Below are 19,159 nucleotides of genomic sequence, written 5' to 3'. Positions count from 1 at the left end.
ACCACCTCTGTTTCCCCTTTGTAGTTCATCATTTCCTTCTTTTCCATGACCCACGATGGACGTGGCAAACACCATTCATAGCTAGAGAGAACTCGGGACACCGAGTTTGAGACGCTCGAGGCGGAAGCGACCACTTTGTCTGGCCTTGGGTCGAACCGTTTGGGGCTCCTAAATAGTTGTCCGAAAACGAGCGACAACATTTTGGCGCTAGAAGGATGGGGAGTCTCGGCCTTGGCGACGCCCTCCCTTCCAGCATCTTTTCTTGCAACTGTTACGACTCTCGAAAGATGAGTAAATTCCCAACCACTTATGCAGCCACCCGAGCGACTGGCTCGAGGTACGGCCTCAGAAACCTCGCACACTGCCTAGGAGGGCAGCCTCGTCATAACGAGAGCCAGCCCTAGGACCCGGCGGCCAACCCCGAAGCCGTCCTCCGCGTGGAGATGGCTCGGAGGCTCGCCGAACTCCTAGACCGCCCCGGCGTGGACAACACGCTTATCGTTGACCTTCTCAGCTACGATGTCGAGGGTGGTCCAAGCCATGGCGACTCCGACCCCGACTATGAGGGGGGGTCTAGGACTGACGAGGCGACCCCTAGCCTCATACGCTCCCGGTCCGAAAGGATGAGGGATGCCTCGGTCGGGCCAGCACCGTCGACGCGCCAATGCTCCCGCTCCAATTCTCGGGGGTTTGCCCCCTCGGGCTCAAGAGGCGGCCGGACACGGCCCCCCACCGGGGAGAGAGCCGCCCCCAGAGATGATGGGGACGACAGCCGGGATGCTCGCTGTTGTCGCTCGTTTTTTGACAACGATTTAGGAACCGGAAGTGGTTAGGCCCAAGGCCGGACCAAGTGGCCTCGCTTCAGCTCGAGCGTGTCGGAATTGGTATCCCAAGTCGTCCCTTAGCTGTTGGTGATGTCTATCTCGTCCGAACACCTGAAAAGACAAGAAGAGAGGTGTGAACTACAAAGGGAAAACAGAGGGGGTGCCTCTGTTTACCTCTCCGACGCTTAACATTAGTAGGATTGAGGTGGAATATTGAGGGTTTAAGTGTTTAGAGGCCAAGGATGAGCGAAATGAGCGAGGTACGAGTTCTACAGCATTTCGGGACTCAAAATTGGATTACCTGGATCAGGGGAGAGACCCTTGTATTTATAGGCGACCAAGAGGCGTTCTGAGCAACCCCTTGGCCGAGTGGACACATTTGGCCCGGCCATTGGCCGAGGCAAGCCTTGGGCCGGCCAATGGCCGAGTTTAGCCTAAACTCGGCCATTGGTCGAGGCTGGCCCTTGGGCCGGCCAATGGCCGAGGATAATTTGGCCCGGCCATTGGAAGAGGCTGGCCCTTGGGCCGACCAATGGCCGAGAATAACTTGGCCCGGCCATCGGCCGAGACTGGCCTTTGGGCCGGCCGATGGCCATGTATAATCTGGCCCGGCCATTGGCCGAGGCTGGCCCCTGGGCCGGCCAATGGCCAAGGATATCTTGGCCCGGCCATTGGCCGAGGCTGGCCCTTGGGCCGGCCAATGGCCGAGGATATCTTGGCCCGGCCATTGGCCGAGGCTGGCCCTTGGGCCGGCCAATGCCCGGGTATGGCTTTTGGCTCGGCCATTGGCCAAGGCTGGCCTTTGGGCCAGCCAATGGCCAAGGATATTTGGGCCGACCATTGGCCGAGGCTGCCCTAGGGCCGACCGACGGTCGGGGCAAGTCGCCCGTGGTCGTTTGACGTCGTTTCGCCTTTGTTCGGCCGCGATCGGGGTCGGGCCGATAACACTCGCCGGGCGACCTGTTCAAGGGTTGCCTCGCCCCGCGAAGCGCAAATGGGGGACCTGAGGTAAGGTTTGACGGCTCAGAGGAACTCCCGAGGAGAGGACCTCCGTCAAAGGCTCAACTCTTGGCCGACCTCAAGCCAACGCCTGGGACCAAGCGTCCAATGGACGTCAACAGACGACTCCCGCGGCACCGGCGGTCAGGCCGGCCAACGGGCTTGACATGGTGACAATGATACAAAGCCTCTAAAATCAAATCATCGAGATGAGGGAATCGGGAGGATAGAGGCCGTATGGTGGGATCGTGGAGTAGGGAATTTTAAGCTACCATTCATCCCTCCTTACGACGGACGGACGGACCCGAACTTCCACATCCAACATTACAAGACGTGGATGTCAATGCAGGGACAGTCGGATGCCACCCTGTGCCAAGCATTCAGACTGACCCTCATCGGGTCGGGATTTGAGTGGTTCTGAAGCCTGAGGCCGGGAAGCATCTCGGCCTTCCGAGCCTTGCGAGAGGCCTTCCTCGCTCGGTTTGCCACTCTAGTGGCACATAAGAAATCAAAGACATACCTCTTAACCATCCGATAGGGGAGAGACGAGACCTTGAGGCAGTATCTAGCTCGCTTCACTAAAGAATCCAACAAGGTCGAAGGATTCGACGACATGGACGCCATCACGGTGATCACGGAGGAAGCTCGCACGAGCGACTTCCTCAAGTCTATTTTCGGAAAGGTCTCGAGGGATATGGCGGAGCTCATGTCGAGAGCCCACACTTACATGGGGATCAAGGACTACCTCGATGGCCGAGACAGTCAGAAAGCTGGGGGACAAGGCGGTCGCCGTTGCGATGATCAAGACGGGGATCGTCCCGACCCTTGAAAGAGGAGGAATAAGGGAGGCTAGGCCCCTAACGATCGCTCCCTCCCCGGGCCAAGGCCCTCACATGTTGACAGCTTCCGGAAGTTTTCAGCTTTCACCCCCCCTCAACACTCCGCAAGACCGGATCCTGGCTTTGCACCGCGACAAGCTAGGAAGCCCCGCTCCTCTCACGAAGGATATCGCGAAGCGGGATCGAAGCAAGTTTTGTGAATACCACCAAGACCACGGGCACCTGACGTCCGAGTGCTACCAGCTCAAACATCAGATTGAAGCCCTTATCCAAGATGGGAAGCTGAAGGAATACGTCCTCAAAATGTTCGGGACGGCCGCAGCGGGCGGAGAACGCCCGTGACATGAAAGGAAGGGTCAGACGACGGTAACCGTCAATGACCGAATGGCGAAAAATGAACCGGAGAGCTCACAAATGCACGTTGTGGGCTCGATAATGGGAGGGCCAGAGTTTGGGGACTCAAGCACGCAAAGAAAGAAGTATGTGCGGGAAGTCTCTCAGGGGAAGATAGCTCATCATATCAACTACACGTACGAGGTTCCACCTCCGGCCCCCTTTGAATCCATGTTCTTCACCAGCCAGGAGGCAGTGCGTGTACTCCACCCGCACAATGACGTGATAGTCGTCTCGGCCCCAGTCGCTAACAACCTCATCCGGAGGATCCTGATTGACAATGGCAGCTCGGCCGACATCATTTTCAAATCAGCTCTGGATAGGATGAAGCTTACCGAGCTGAGACCGACCCCGATCTCGACCCCACTCTTCGGCTTCTCCGGGGAGAGGGTCATGACAGAGGGCACCATCGACCTCCCAGTTTTCTTCGGGACTCCTGGGGGGATCGAGGTCACCCACATTGTGTCTTTCCTAGTTGTGGATCAGTCGTCCGCTTACAACATCATCATAGGTCGCCCAACTCTCAACCGGCTGAAGGCCATAACTTCCACCTTTCATCTGATAATGAAATTCCCGACTGAGAAAGGAATCGCCATAATGTTGGGAGACCAATCGATGGCAAGAATGTACTACATCCAGGGGTGGATGGTAAGATGAAGGGAAAGATGATGAGCACCGTCTTCCAACTCGGGGACAAGTTCCCATGCCAGATCGAAGAAGGAGGCCCCTACGAGGAGTTTGACCAAAGGGACGACGTCGAGCGTCGGAAGACCTCATTCCCATTGTGCTGGACGACGCCAAACCTGACCAAGTAGTCAAGATAGGCGCCCAGCTCCCGACCGAGATCCGACTCCAACTTGCGGCCTTCATCCTCGAGTTGAAGGACGTCTTCGCGTAGATACACGCCGACATGCCGGGGATCGACCTGATATAATGGTCCACCGCCTCAATGATGACAAAAGTGTGACCGAACGCGTCTATCCGAGACGAGTGTTCAGTGGGGAGAGATACCAAGACATTGGTGAAGAAGTTGACAAACTTCTCGCCGTCAACTTCATAAGGGAGGTGGAACACCCCTAGTGGGTGTCCAATGTCGTCATGGTGAAAAAGTCAAACGGGAAGTGGCGGATCTGCATCGATTACAAAGATCTCAACAACGTCTACCCGAAAGACAGCTTTCCTCTATCGAGAATTGAACAACTCGTGGATGCCATGGCAGGCCACGAGCTGCTAAGCTTCATGGACGCCTATTCGTTGTACAATCAGATCCGCATCCACGAGCCGAATCAAATCAAGACCACCTTCATTACGAACCGCGGACTCTATTGCTACAAGGTCATGCCTTTTGGCCTCAAAAATGCGGGTGCCACGTACCACAGGTTGGTAAATCGAATGTTCGCCAACCAGAAGGGCAAAACAATGGAGGTCTACGTGGACGACATGCTAGTCAAAATTCTCAAAGCCCACGACCACATTCGAGACCTTAAGGAAATGTTCACGATCCTGCGGCGCTACAAAATGAAGCTCAATCCCAACAAGTGTGCTTTCGGGATTGAGTCCAGAAAATTCCTGGGCTACATGGTGAGCCACCGTGGGATCGAGGCTAATCCCGAAAAAATCAAGGCGATCATGGAAATGAGGTCGCCACAGAAGGTCAAAGAAGTACAAAGTTTGACGGGAAGAATCGCTGCCCTAACATGATTCGTGTCAAAGGCCACCAATAGGTGCTAACCATTCTTTTAGGCATTGAAAAAGCCTGATGGATTCGTGTGGACGGAGGAGTGCAAAAAAGCGTTCAGAGAAATGAAGACATAATTCAGCTCCCCTTCCTTCCTTGCAAAACCGAAAAACGGTGAGACCTTGTATGTCTATCTCGTGGTTTCCGACAGGACCGCGAGCGCGGTCCTGATACACGAGGAAGATAAGGTCCGGTGGTTAGTCTACTACGTTAGCAAGGCGCTCCTCGACGCCGAGACTCGATACTCGGAAATCGAGAGATTGTCCCTCGCCCTTGTCATGAGCGCGAGAAAATTGCGCCCTTACTTTCAAGCACATTCGATCGTGGTCCGCACGGGACATCCCATCGAAAAGGCTCTACAAAAAGGGACCTCGTCATGAATGGCCATATGGTCCCAAGAGCTGGGTGAGTACGGGGTCGAGTTCCAACCGAGAACCACTATCAAAGGCCAGGCCCTCGCCGACTTTGTGGCGAAATTCACCGGCACGTCCTCAATAGACGAAGACAAGGAAGACAAGGAGAATGACCACGATGGGTCATCAAAGAAAAGGACCAATGACCCGATAGGGCCGGTCTAGAGAGAACTCGGGACACCGAGTTTGAGACGCTCGAGCCCGAACGTGACCACTTGGTCCGGCCTTGGCTCGAACTGTTTGGGGATCCTAAATAGTTGTCCGAAAATGAGCGAAAACATACAAGGTTGCTGAAAAGCAATGTATATCACCTCATGCTTTGTTCCTTGGAATGTTAATAAATGAACTAGCCAGTGTCCAAATTGAGTCGTGACTCTTTTGGATGAATCAATGTGACTTGTTAGCTCCTTGTCAATACATTGTTTCTAACTTATTCACAAGCGACAAAGGAGTTGAGGAAATTATAACTAGAAGGGTAAAATGGTAATTTTGTAAATCCCATCAAGTGCACGCCAACAACGTACTTGATATGGTCATTACGAGTTCTTAGTTATGTCGTTTGGATTGACAAACACGCCAACAACGTTCATGAATTTGATGAATCCAGTATTTGAGGACTTTCTGGATAAGTTCGTGATCGTGTTCATCGATGACATTCTCATCTAATCGAAGACTAACGAAGAGGATGAGCAACATCTGGAGCTAGCGCTAAGCAGGCTGAGGGAAAAGATGTTAGGAATTCTTGCCCACAAGAGATAATGAATATATCATAAATGATTACTAAATAGAATAATGGTTTACATTATTATCAACATATCATTCATGGGTTAAGCTCTGAATATCAGAATCAATAGCAACTATCATCCGTAGCCTCTGTATTAAACTGAGTCACGTGCTGGGCACCTGAGTTCGAGCGGTGAGCTAAACGTGGTCGTTGACGGATACACGCCTGGACAGTTGTGTCTAAAGTCATATATGTGAAACACTAGTGAAGGTTGATCATGACGTGCGAGCATTCAGCACTTGTGGTAAGTGCACAATCCGGACATGCTTTGGTTGTAGATGTATCGTTGAGGTACCGTTATGACACACTAACTGAGGTCGCTATGATGGTCACTGTGAGACTTGATCTAAATCCTGAAGTGATCATGGACACTGGATCATGTTATCGCGCTCTTTGACTCATTCGCTAAAAGCCTACTATCATGCTAATCACAGCTTATGTCTAGGGAGTTTCGGAGCATGATTCGAGTGGGAAGTGGTTGACAGATACGGAATCTAGCCTTCCTGAAAGAAGGTCAATGTTCACTCACCTAAGGGTTGATTCCAGAACCGATAGATTTTCGGCACTTCCAAACTATGTACGTTCGGAAGAATCTTTAGCTCGGGAAGCAACAATGCTTAGGGTATATAAGCATCAAGAAAGATATAACTGATTAATTGACCTTTCTCGATACGGGTTGAACCTGGAGGATCTTGATCACGTACTGACTAGATCAGTGGACACTCGTCATGATAAGTAAATATAATTATAGTATAATAGAGAGTTCAGTCTTGGCGTACCTAAGTGGAGTCTAACCAAGATTAGACAAATCAATGTGAAAAAGAGAAATGACTTTTTCTTCTTTTCATCAGATTTGTTAAGCTTCTATTACTAGGTCCATAGTCTCCAATTCGGCTTCGATAAGACGAATAAAGAATCTCTAATAGTAATTGTTGGTGATTATTGCACCTTAAATAACCAATTAAATGCGGATAATAATAATTACACTAACAAGAGCTAATTATTAACATGGTTATTAAACAAGATCTAGATTACTAAATTAGTTAAACATAAAAAAAACGTCATCAAGAACCATATCAGATAAAAGACGAGTTTAAGAAAACTTATAGATTTTGGCTCACGAACCGAAAGCTTTCACAATCCGTTTTCGTCTTGAAAGTACAAGCCTCCACACGATCAGATCTGGAACTCCTTCAAGGACTCGATGTGATGACACCAAAGTCTTCCGAAACGTAATCTTCGAGGAGGATAAGACAAAAGACTGGGCTTCGTTATATCTCATTAGATCTGGAAACGGGGTGTTTCCGATCTTTTTCTCTTATTTCTAAGAATGGAATTGAAGCAATTCCGAGGAGATTACGGAGAAGCAAGCACACAGCCACAAAGGAGAGTGTGTGGGCGTTTTTAGCTATTTGGCTAAGTTAAAATTAGCTTCTCAGTAGCCATCTATATATAACGGTTTAAAAGGTATCTTTATAGAATGTTCCAGATATTCTAATAGATTATATTACCTTTTATTGTGTTCACACTAGTGGATTAAATCTCAGCCCTTGGATCTCAACAAGTGAATCCTATTTTTTTCTCATCCGTTAGATCAATATCTAGGATTTTATTTTATACACTAGTATAAAATATTTGCTGTTAAGAAAATTTAGGAAAATATATTCTCATAAATATTCTCCTTATATTTAGCCTGAATATTAGGAGAAAATGTAGGACAATCATATCTCCTATATATTCTCCTATATTTTAAAAACAGAAAAAATACCGGTTGTTAGCCAACTACAAAAGTCGCCTACTACAGTTTAGGGAGGCCCAAATTTTTGCTTTTTCAAGGCCCAATAGATTTAAACCCATATAACACATATTTACTTATCCAACAATAAATATAAAGTTTATTTACTTGATCTAGCAACAAATAAACAACATCGTCATAAATATTTATTTAATTCCCAAAATACCTTTTTTGGAATTTAATGTTGCAATTACTATTACAGCAAGTGAGATTATAATAATAAAACATACTATTATATTAACGTTCTTATCCTCCTTTATCGAAGCCGAATCGGGGATGATGGACCTAGTAGTAGAAGCTTAACAATCCCGATAAAAGACAAAATATTTCTTTCTCTTTTCGAATCAAATTGTCTAGTCCCTTACAATACTCTACCGTGTAATCCAGGACTAAACCCAACTTTGATACTAGAATTATATTTACTCATCGTAATGAATGTCCACTTATTTAGTCAGTACGTGATCATGACCCTCCAGGTTTTTTGTCACGACCCGCGACCTCTCGTCGGCGGCTCACGGGCCGAGACGGTGGGGTTACGTCTCAGATTTTAACATCAATATATAACAATATATCTCATATCAGCGGAAACAGAATCAAATCAACATAATAACCATAATACTTATATTAAACATAACACGATCATATATAAGTACTATAAATGGTTATACGAAACCTGGGTAAATTTTTCGCTGTTTAACTTTAGGAATTAGAGCCTTATAGCGACTCTTATTTATACACAAGCTCCCTAATTTTAAGTATATATACAAGTGATAGTTTGGGGATCATAGTTTACGAAAGGGGTTCAACAAAATATAGATATTATTATAGAAGGATTTGAACCCGGTGAGTTCCCATTAGCCCAAAGGTCAAGAGATACACGTCTGGTCTTCATCTACGACTTCCTTATTCACATCGGTGCCTTGCCCTTCTCTACATTACCAAGGGTCATAAAACTATGAGTCGATTGACTCAGTAAGTGGGAGTCTAACCTAGAAAAATAAAAGCGACTAATGCCATGATATAACATGTGACGTGCAAACAGGCACATAAGAATGCAAGGATGCAAATCTAACAAGTTCTAGAGCATGACTGATGCGCGCATACTCTAACTAATACTTGTCGTCTTTAGGGTTACACACATCCCCCGCTATAACCTTCAGAACGACAAGAGACCAGCCTTAGACTTCGAGCAGCAGTCGTCCGGCGGCCTAAGAGTTTTAACATCTGTCTGGGATCCACTAATGGTACCACTTCATTCGACGTCGGCGCCACCCCCAGGCCCTCATAGCCCGTCAAGGTCTTTAGGCCTTCATAGCCTGGCAACAAAGTCGGGTACGACTCTTGGTCGACTCCCCGCTCTTCAGGCCTTCATAGCCTGGCAACAAAGTCGGGTACGACTCTTGGTCGACTCCCCGAGATATGAGTACTCAGCGCCATCCCCCAGGCCCTTATAGCCCGTCAGGGTTCATTTCCATTTGGTACCATCGACACATCAATTCTTTAGTGTTCGGGTACTCTGTAGCACTCAGAGTACACACCTATGCTACTTACAGGAGAGCGACTCGGGTTAAATCCCGAAAGAATTATCATTCCACTTTTATGCTCGTTAGTGTTTTAAGTTGAAGACTCGGAATATGACTCCCGATACTTCTACCCTCGGCTCGAATCCGAGAGTCCAACATGCTCTCCTGTCACCTCAGATCTAGCTAAACTCTATGGTTAGCAGAGGGATCTAACTACATCAAAGTAGCAACGTGGCTGGTTCAAGTTAGCATTTGAACCTATGGGTATAAACCCAACTAAATTTTCCAAAAAGAGTGGCTGAAGCCTTAATCTTTGGTGTTTATGTCTTTTAAGGATTTTCCTACTCTTTTATTATTAACACGTAAATGCACGTAAACAGGATTATTCCCTTGGTAAGTAGTTGACTTATGTCTCCACACTTACCTGGGATACTGTGATAGAAGCTCGAAGACCTCTGGCGATGTCTTTCTTTTCACGTTCTCTGAGATACTTGACACTTGCCGAAACGTCTAAAGAACTAGCATCCGAGGTTGAAAGTCCGTTAGTTATTGGATTCAAAATTACTTGAAAAATAAAGGGTCCAGTGTCGGGATTAGATTTGAGTCGGTTCGGAATTCGATAACGAGTTACTTCCTTAAATCTAAACTCTTATCAATTTCCAAAATTCCAAATCCGACATCTCGACTCAAAAACCTGAACCCAAACAAGTCACACGACCAAACACGAATCCAACTAACTAGTCACAAAATTCTTAGACTTGTCATTAAATCCACATTCCAAATTCAATTCTCACGTCTCAAAATCCCTAACAAACTAGAATATCTCAACATCACAAAACAACCAAAGAAAATTACCTAGCCAAACAAGTCTCACGGCCAAACAAAAGAATGCTCACGGCCAAAGGCACACACATGGCCCAAAATATTTCAAACTCACGTTCATAATTCCAGCTTCAATACCCTGTTTTCAAAAATTCATAACTCACTCAATTCTCAACGGATTTACACGTTCTTGGTCATTTTAGAAACCTCATGACGTCTATTATCCAAGAAAAATATCAACAAATCCAAGTTAAATTGGTACCGAACTGCCCACGTCAATTTACAGAGGCTGTTCACAGCGAACTCAAAATCCTCAAATCATTCAAAATCGACTCAATTACACAAATCCGAGCTAGGAACATCATTAACCAAGTCCAACAACCAAATAAAACCCATCAATTCCACTGATTTTAGCTCGGATCAAAAAGCCCCAAATCAAACTTCTCAAAACCCTAACTTGAGTTTTCCAATTCAGCCATATCAATTCTTACCTCTAATCTGCTCTCCGGTGTGTTCTCACTTTGTTCCCGGTGTCCTTTCTCGGTCAGCGGCCACGGCGGCTCGACGGCGGCGAATCTTCTCCTCGGCGAGGCGCGCGCGCGGTGGCTGGTCTCGGGTTGGTATCGCGCGAGGAAGATGAAGGTGAGCGAGGAGAGGAAGAAGAAAAGGTGAGAAAATGGTGTTGAGGGTTGATCGGCTGAGAAAACTCGAGTGTTGTGGTGTTGCCGAATTTTTTTTTTTTCCTTTTGCAGGTGAAGCTCGCGTGGAGAAGATGAAGTGAAGATTCCTTATATATATGTTTTTTTTTTTCTCGCGTGGGTTGGTGTGGTTTGGCCGACCAAGTGATATACATCACTTAAGATAAGATTTCACTTCTTTGATTGATGACGTGGCCAACCAATCCTTATCCTATTATTCACAAACCAATCTATTTTCCTTGTTTTCTTTCAAATGGGTCCCTTAAAAATCATTACAACCAAGTCCTCTTCATATAATTATTTAATTAAACCCATAACCGAATGGATTATAATTATATGATTCGAACCGAGAATTTTCTCGTTCGTTCTAAATTAATTAAAATATATTTAAGGTTTCTCGGAATTAATTCTCGTTCTTGAGAATTTATTTCCTAAATTAATTTCCGGAATATTTCCTCGGAAATAATTTATTAGTCGAGATAAACTCGATAATTCCTTTATTTATTCCGAGATTTCTCCTTACCTTAATATATTTTAAATTAAGTCGAGAAACTTATACGTCCATCATTCACTCAAACATAATTGTAACAAACGGAAGCTCGTTTATTTTATTCATATCCACAAGCTGAGCATTACAAAAGTTTGTATATTACATTTTTCATGTATCGAGATAGGTCAATTTGTTCAGTTATACCTTTCTAATTACATATAAGCCCTAAGCATCGTTGTTTCCCCAGCGAAAGATTCAACCGAACGTAAGCCAACTTCGGAAGTGCGAACACTCAATCGGTTCTGGAATCAACCCTTAGGTGAGAGAACATTCACCTTCTTTCAGGGAGGCTGGATTCCGTATCTGTAAAACACTTTCTCTTACAATCATGTCCTGACTTCCCAAGACACCTATTTAATCAGCGTCTAACTAGCCTTTAATGTGGTGAGTCAAAGAAGTCGGTAAAATGATCTAGAAGTCCATGATTACTTTTGGATATTAGATCAAGTGTCACTGTGACCATCATAAACGGCCTCAGCTAGTGCATCATAACGGTCCTTAAACGACGCATCTATCCAAACCAAAGCATGTCCAGGTCGTACACCTTCTGCAAGTGTATAATGCTCCCACTGAGTGATCAACCCTCACTCATGTTCCACATATATGACTTTAGATAAGGCTTTCCAGGCACATATCAGTCATCGACCAAGTTTTAGTTCACCGCCCGATCTCGGATGCCCAGCATCCGATTCAATTTGATACGGAGACTATGGATGGTAGTCGTTATTGATTCAAAATGTTATCAGACCTCAATCCACTAATCATATGATGCTAATAAAGTAACTATTTATCTTATTAAGTAATCATCATCTTCTAGTGGGTAATATTCCTAACAATAATAAGTTTCATTATTATAGATCTCAAAGCTGTAATGGTGATTGACAGCGTTAAATTCAGAAAGTGGGTATTTGCTGAATTAATAAAGTATTTATAGTAGAATTATTTATTTATTGTTTGATCAAGTAAATAATCAATTAATCCATTATTTATTTATTGTTGGACCATGTAAATAAATAATTAATTGGGTTTTAAGCAATTAGGCCTTGCAACATGTGAATGTCGAATTTTTGGAATTGGCAAGTAGGAAGTCGCGCAAATCCACGTGCCATAAAATTCATTTTCTATTTATTAGTATTTACCAATATTTTCTCTTTAAATGTTTAAATTAAGGAGAGAGAATAATATTTAAAAGGAAATAAGATATTGTCCTTAATTCTCTCTCATGAATATTTAGAGAGAATATATTTAAAAGAAAATAAGATATTTCATTTATTCTCTCATTAATAAATATTCTCTATTTAAACAGAAAATAAAATCTCATAGATGTTGATCTGATGGCTAAGAGAGAAAGTAGGATTCATGAGATGAGATCAAATGTGCTGAATTAAATCCATAGTGTGAACACAATAAAATGAAATAATATATTCTGGTAGTTACCATGAATATCTCCTCGCACTACTATAAATAGAGGTTCATGAGAAGAGAAAAATAAGGTTTTTGAAACAGCAAAAATTCGCCCATCCCCCAGTGTTTGCCGTGCTCTCTCTCTCTCTCTCTCTCTCTCTCTCTCTCTCTCTCTCTCTCTCTCTCTCTCTCTCTCTCTACCCCTTGCAATTACTCAATTCCGTTCTTAGAAAAAAAAAGAGTGAGATCTTGAAACAACATTGTTTCTAGATCCAGTGAGATTGTAGAGTGTGGTCTCACGCCGTCTTTCTTTATTCGCCCGGAGATTACGCCTCAGAAGACTACGGTGTCATCAAAAGGAGTACGGGGATCTGAAAGCTTGAAGAAGGAGCTCTAGGCGTTTTGAAGATGGATTGTGAAAGCTTGAAGCTTCAGTTCGTGAGCCCAACCCGTAAGTTTTCTATGAATTTTATTCTTTGTTCTTATCAGTTTCTTGACATGTTTGAATGCTTTCATAAATTAATTAATAACTATATCTAGATCTTGTTAGATAACCATAAAAATTAATTAGCTCTTGTTAGTATAATTAATAAATTTCGCAACTTATATGCTTATCAAGGTGAGCAAATCACCAACAAAAGCGATTGTACGCTAAGCTCTCGAATTGTGAATTTTGGTTGAAACATGTTGTATTCCTCGGCATGTTGTCAGTAGCGCTCGTATCATGGTAGATCCTACCAAAGTGGAAGTGGTGAGGCAGTGGAGTCAGCCAAAGACGGTCAGTGAAATAAGGAGTTTCTTGGGTCTTGTTGGCTGCTATAGGAAGTTCGTGGTGGGATTCTCTAAGTTGGCCATACCTCTGACTCAACTAACTTGTAAGGGACATAAGTTCCTCTGGACCGAGACATGTGAAAAGAGCTTCCAAGAGCTGAAGAACAGGCTGAAAACCGTGCCAGTACTCACCATTCCACAAGGAATTGATGGATTCGCCATTTACTGCGATGCGTCTAAGCAAGGTTTGGGCGCACTTTTGATGCAACATGGGGAAGTCATCGCATACGCCTCGCGACAACTGAAAAATTATGAGACTTGGTATCATACTCATTATCTAGAGCTTGCCGCGATAATGTTTGCGCTCAAGATATGGCGACATTACATGTATGGAGTCAATTGCGACATCTATACAGATCACAAAAGATTGAAGTATCTCTTCACTCAGAAGGAGTTGAATATACGACAAGTACATTGAATGGAACTCATGAATGACTACGACTTCGATTTGTATTATCACCCTAGTAAGCCCAATAAGGTGGCTGATGCTCTCACTCGTAAGTCTATGGGATCCTTTGCAAGTCTGATGGAAACGTCTCTCCATCTGAAAGATGATGTGCAGCAATTGGAGCTTCAGCTAATCACAACCAAGTTAGCCACTCTCAGCATATGTCTAGTACTGCTCAAGCAGATCAAAGATGGTCAGTACGCAGATGAATATTTTATTGCGAAGATATTTGATGTTCAAAACGGTAAATAGGGTGACTTCAAGTTGGATGAGAACGGGGTTCTAAGGTGCAACAGAAGAGTTTATGTGCCATCCAATGAGGAAGTTAGAAAGCAGTTATGAAAGAAGGTCACGGGACACCGTATTCGGTACATCCATTTGTGACAAAAATTTATCAAGACTTGAAAAAGATCTATTGGTTGCCATGAATGAAGAAAGATATGGCAAAGTTCGTCCAGAAGTGCCTAACTTGCCAACAAGTCAAGGCAGAACACCATTAACCAGCTGGAATGCTGTAACCATTTAAGATTCCATAGTGGAAGTGAAAGCAGATAATGATGGATTTTGTGTCAGGTTTTCCAAAAACCACAGGAATGAAGCTGACGAGAGCACGTTAGTTGGACCTGAGACGTTAAAGCAAACCACTGAAGCGATTAAGAGAATCCACGCTCAAATAAAAATGTCCCAGAGTCATCAGAAAAGCTACGCAGACAATTGCAGGAGAGAAAGTTTTTCTGAAAGTCTCACCAATGCGAGGTATGATGAGGTTTGAAAAGAAATGAAAACTCAATCCGAGATATGTTGGACCTTTTGAGATCCTTAAGCGTGTAGGCAAAACAGCTTATCGCTTGACATTACCGCCGTCTATGTCCAACCTCCACAATGTCTTCCACGTATCCATGTTACGAAAGTACGTGTTTGACCCTTCGCATGTGCTGGAAGAGCAAGAGGTTGAGATCTCTCCTGAAGTAAGATATGAAAAGCCAATCATTGCGATTATCGATCGCAAGGAGAAAGTTTTGAGAAACAATACCATACCTTTGGTCAAGATTTTGTGGAAGATGCACGTTGAAGAGGAAGCCACCTTGGAGCTCGAGAGTGAGATGCAAAAGAAGTACCCTACTCTGTTTTAAGTTTCAAGGACGAAACTCTTTTAAGGGAGTAGGGATTGTAAAGTATGAACTTTTAATTCAAGTTTAATAAATGACCTTCCGTTGTCGAAATTAAATTCTTGAGTGAATTATGGTCCTATAAGTTTATCAAATTAATTTAAAATATTTTAAGGTAATGGAAAATCTGGGCATAAATAAAAGATTTATCGAGTTTGTCTCGAATTATTAATTATTTTCTGAAGAAATATTACGGAAATTAATTTCATAAATAAATTCTCAAGAACGAGAATTATTTGCGAGAAATCTTAAATATATTTAAATTAATCGAGAACGAACGAGAAAATTCTCGATTTAATCATATAACTAAAATCCGTTCGGTTACGGATTTAATTAAATAATTATGTGATGAATGCAAGGAAAAAAATGCCGTTTTCGTTGCCGTTTCGAGACTCCTGATTTACGGAAAATCGTCATGCCGATGGAAAATCGAACGGAAAAAATGTGGAAAAGGGCAAGTGAAATGTCGTTTTCAAATGCCGTTTTCCATAGAAAACCGACGTGCCGATGGAAAACCGAACGGAAAAAATGTGGTAAAATATATTTAAAATATATACATATACGTATTTTACAATTTTAATTTCATTTATTTATATATAGTGTATTTTGTTATATATGGTTTGATTTTACAAATAATATAATTATTTATAAATTATGTTTACATGATACAATAAATTAATTATGTATGCAATATATGTTGTAAACTAAAATTATTCATATAGTAAAAGTCTAGAACAACTAAATTGACCGATTTAATAGTAAAAAAATGTAGTATGACATTTGTATATTCTCTGAATCTTATAAGAATTTAAATCTATTTTTTATGATAATTATTACTAATAGCTTATTATATACATATATTAATATTCATATCATTTTAGAGAGTTACAATAAAAAAATGAAATGAGTTGGGCTAGACTTACATTACATTTCAGGGGCTGATATTCATTTATTTGTAAAGGAGAAGTAAATTTGATTGGGCCACATATTATAAAATTGATTGGGCCAGACTAGTTTTAGGGGTTAATACAAAAACCTAATCATTTCTCATACACACGCCGACACAGACACAGAGCCGACTTTAAGCTTCGGCATCAATGGTGTCTTTCACATGTAAATTCCGAATCTAGGGTTTCCAAAACGACTTGGAAATTCCTTCAAATCGGTGGAAATTCGTCGACATATTGTTGATTTATACCTTCAGCGTGACGAAAATGGTGGAAAGTCGCTGATAGACGTGGAATTCCTCCGACACCCGAGTCGTCTCCTCCACATCCGCGAGTCGTTTTTTTTTTCTTTTCCTTCGAATTTCTTCGACTTTCCCGGATAAGAAGATGGTTTTATACAAAGTTTGGAACGACAACTACCGGCATAAAACGACGGAAACGAAATGTCGTTTCGTGGAAATTCCAGCGACATCAAAGATGGAAACGACAACTTTCTCTTCCGCTCGCCGTTAACCCATGGAAATGGAATTTCCAGCCGAAATTCCTGGAAATCCGGTGACATTTGATTCCTTGGATGAATGATATAATTGTAACAATATACATGACCTATTTGAAAGGAATTTTGAAATGGGGGTTAGTTTGAGGTTCTGAGAAGAGAATAATTTATTGAATAATTTCGGAAAACTTATTCATATAAATAAAAATCTTTTTTTATCTCTCTCGTCCTGATTCCATCTTCGACCTTCTTCTTCCTTCCTTCGTCTTTGGTGCGCGATTTCTTGGAAAAGAAAACCTGACAAACCAAAAAAAATATAAACGAACAACAACAAGAGCAAAGAACAACCGCGACCACCTCAATCATCATCCCTTCCATCTTTCGTCTTCTTCTTCCTCGCTCAGCCTTCTCGCTCGACCCAGCCACGCCACAAATCGGGAAAAGCGTGAGCAAGCCCTGGCATGAAACGGACAACGCACGCGAACCCGGCCACCGGAGAATAACGAGTGGACAACCGTGAAGCTATTGGAGGTAAGGATTGACGTTTATTCCTCCAATTTCCTCTTCGAATTCTTTCTAGGGTTTAAAACCCCTCTTTCTCATTTTCTTCTCGGCCGCGTGTTTCGGGAGCTCCGGCGAACGTCTCGGACGGTAAGAGGAGCTAGGATTTTGTTCGAGTAGTTTGATTCCTCAAGTAGAGGTAAGGATTTTCTCTCTCAGTTGAAGAATTCGGGAATTAGGGTTTATGAAATTGGAATTGGGGCTTTGTGATTCTGAGATTGATTTGATGATTCTTGGATAGATTTTATGCTCGGATTTGTGAGTGAAATTGATTCCTCCGATTTTTTTTTTAATTGGAATGATTTGGTGATGAATTCTGGTTTGGCCATGTGAGTATGCCCGTGTGCCTTAGAAAAGAGATTTCTAGATTTTGTGGTTTGAGAATTCAGTGATGATTCGATTTTTTTGGCTAAGAATTTATTGTGTTGTTTGAGGTTGTTTCCTCTTGTTGATGGTTGGCCAAGACTGTTTGTTGATATGTTGGCTTTGTTCTTGGCTTATTGGCTGATTTGTTATGTTGGGTCGGATTGGGTTCGGCCAGGCTATGACTGGAGTCACTCATTGATCGGAGTTCGATCGAATTGTGAATAACTTAACCGGATCTGAGAATTTTATTACGTGTCGTTTTGGTTTGAATTTGGTTAATGTGATTTGACGAATTAGTGTTCGATATTCGTTTAGTTTTTTTCGGTTTGGAAATTACTTGGTTTTTTTTATTGAGGATTATGGTTCGTCGTTTAGTGTCGGAGTCTCATAAATCTCTTGGATCACGAAGTGAGACCGAGAATTCAGATTTTAGGATTCAAGTCGGAATTTGGTATGATAAATTAACTCGATGCTCGTTTTTTAATTTCGCAGCTTATTCGCATATCGAGTCGAGATGAGCAAGAGTCGACGCAATCGAAAACATCGAAGCCGGAAAATAAAGAGTTCAGAAAAGAGTAGATCTCGGTGTAACTCGTGATTCGTATTAATCGCTTTGTAGCGTTTAGAACTCTTGAGTTAGATCGTCGACCTAACTATTTGGATTTATTTTAAATAATTGTTAATTATTTATTTTAATTGCGTTCGGGAATTTAATTTCAGTTGTTATTTTGGAATTCTCGGTTTGTATGATTTCGGCTTGATTATTTATTTGAGACTCGTTGAAAATAATTGTTGGATTTTATTTCGTTCTATTTCTTATGTACGAAAGCGTACGGGTCTTAAATAAGGTTAATTTCCGAAAGATCGGAGGAGTAATAAATTAAATTCTCAAAATCCGAACCGACTCTCTACGAATCCCGACAAGGAACCTTAATCTTTTCAACATTTCTGAATGAATAACTAACGAAGTTTCAACTTTGGATTCTAGTTCTCTCGACGCTTCAGGACGTGCCAAGAGTCTCGAGAAGCACGTGAGGTAAGGCAAGTCCTCAAGTCAATAAGTTTTCCGACGAGCTATTCCGGGTAATTGCGGAGACCTTTGTCAACTACTTACTGTTGTCGATCGTTTTCGGAAAGCCCGGAAAGCCGAGAAAACACGCTGCTCGAAAGGAGGTCCTGAAAAGCGGCAAGCCTTTCCTCGCAAGTCGCCAGCAAGCCCTCAATCCTTCGAGTCGAGCTTCGCTCCTTGAGTCGAGTCGCTCTCCTCGGGTCGAGTTTCGCTCCTCGAAATCGAGTCATTCTCCTCAAGTCGAGACTTGTTCCACGGGTGAAACCGAGGAATATTCTCTTCGAGCCGAGCCTCGGGTCATTCTCCTCGAGTCGAGAATCGCTCCTTGAGTCGAGCCTCGAGTCACGAATCAAATCCCACTCGTCGAATAGATGCTTTCATATTTCGCGCGACAAGCGCAATATTCGAAGCCCAAGACGTCCCAACGAATGAAGACCGCGAAGGCCCACGAAGACGCAGCCAGGCGCGCGCCGCGCCCAGTGCGCCGCGC

At 43.3% G+C, this 19,159-nt stretch overlaps 2 long non-coding RNA genes across 2 annotated transcripts; one reads left to right on the top strand and one right to left on the bottom strand.

Annotated features, from left to right (window-relative positions):
• Positions 1 to 7,762: 7,762 nt before the first annotated feature.
• On the bottom strand, positions 7,763 to 11,261 carry LOC149407749 (uncharacterized). Its single transcript, XR_016297092.1, has 3 exons — positions 10,622 to 11,261; positions 9,733 to 9,826; positions 7,763 to 8,715 (listed from the first exon to the last, which is right to left on the bottom strand). It is a non-coding gene; the product is annotated as an uncharacterized LOC149407749 (long non-coding RNA).
• Positions 11,262 to 16,905: 5,644 nt separating this feature from the next.
• LOC149407748 (uncharacterized) lies at positions 16,906 to 18,368 on the top strand. The gene is made up of 2 exons (XR_016301480.1): positions 16,906 to 17,373; positions 18,093 to 18,368. It is a non-coding gene; the product is annotated as an uncharacterized LOC149407748 (long non-coding RNA).
• The last annotated feature ends 791 nt before the right edge of the window (positions 18,369 to 19,159 follow it).

This window comes from Urtica dioica, chromosome 1 (assembly GCF_054948205.1).
Source record: "Urtica dioica subsp. dioica isolate 48M chromosome 1, U.dioica_male_clone48M_v1_H2, whole genome shotgun sequence".
NCBI classification, from domain to species: Eukaryota; Viridiplantae; Streptophyta; class Magnoliopsida; order Rosales; family Urticaceae; genus Urtica; species Urtica dioica.
Note: the sequence above shows the minus strand (reverse complement) of the source record. Positions and strands in the feature narration are given on the sequence as shown.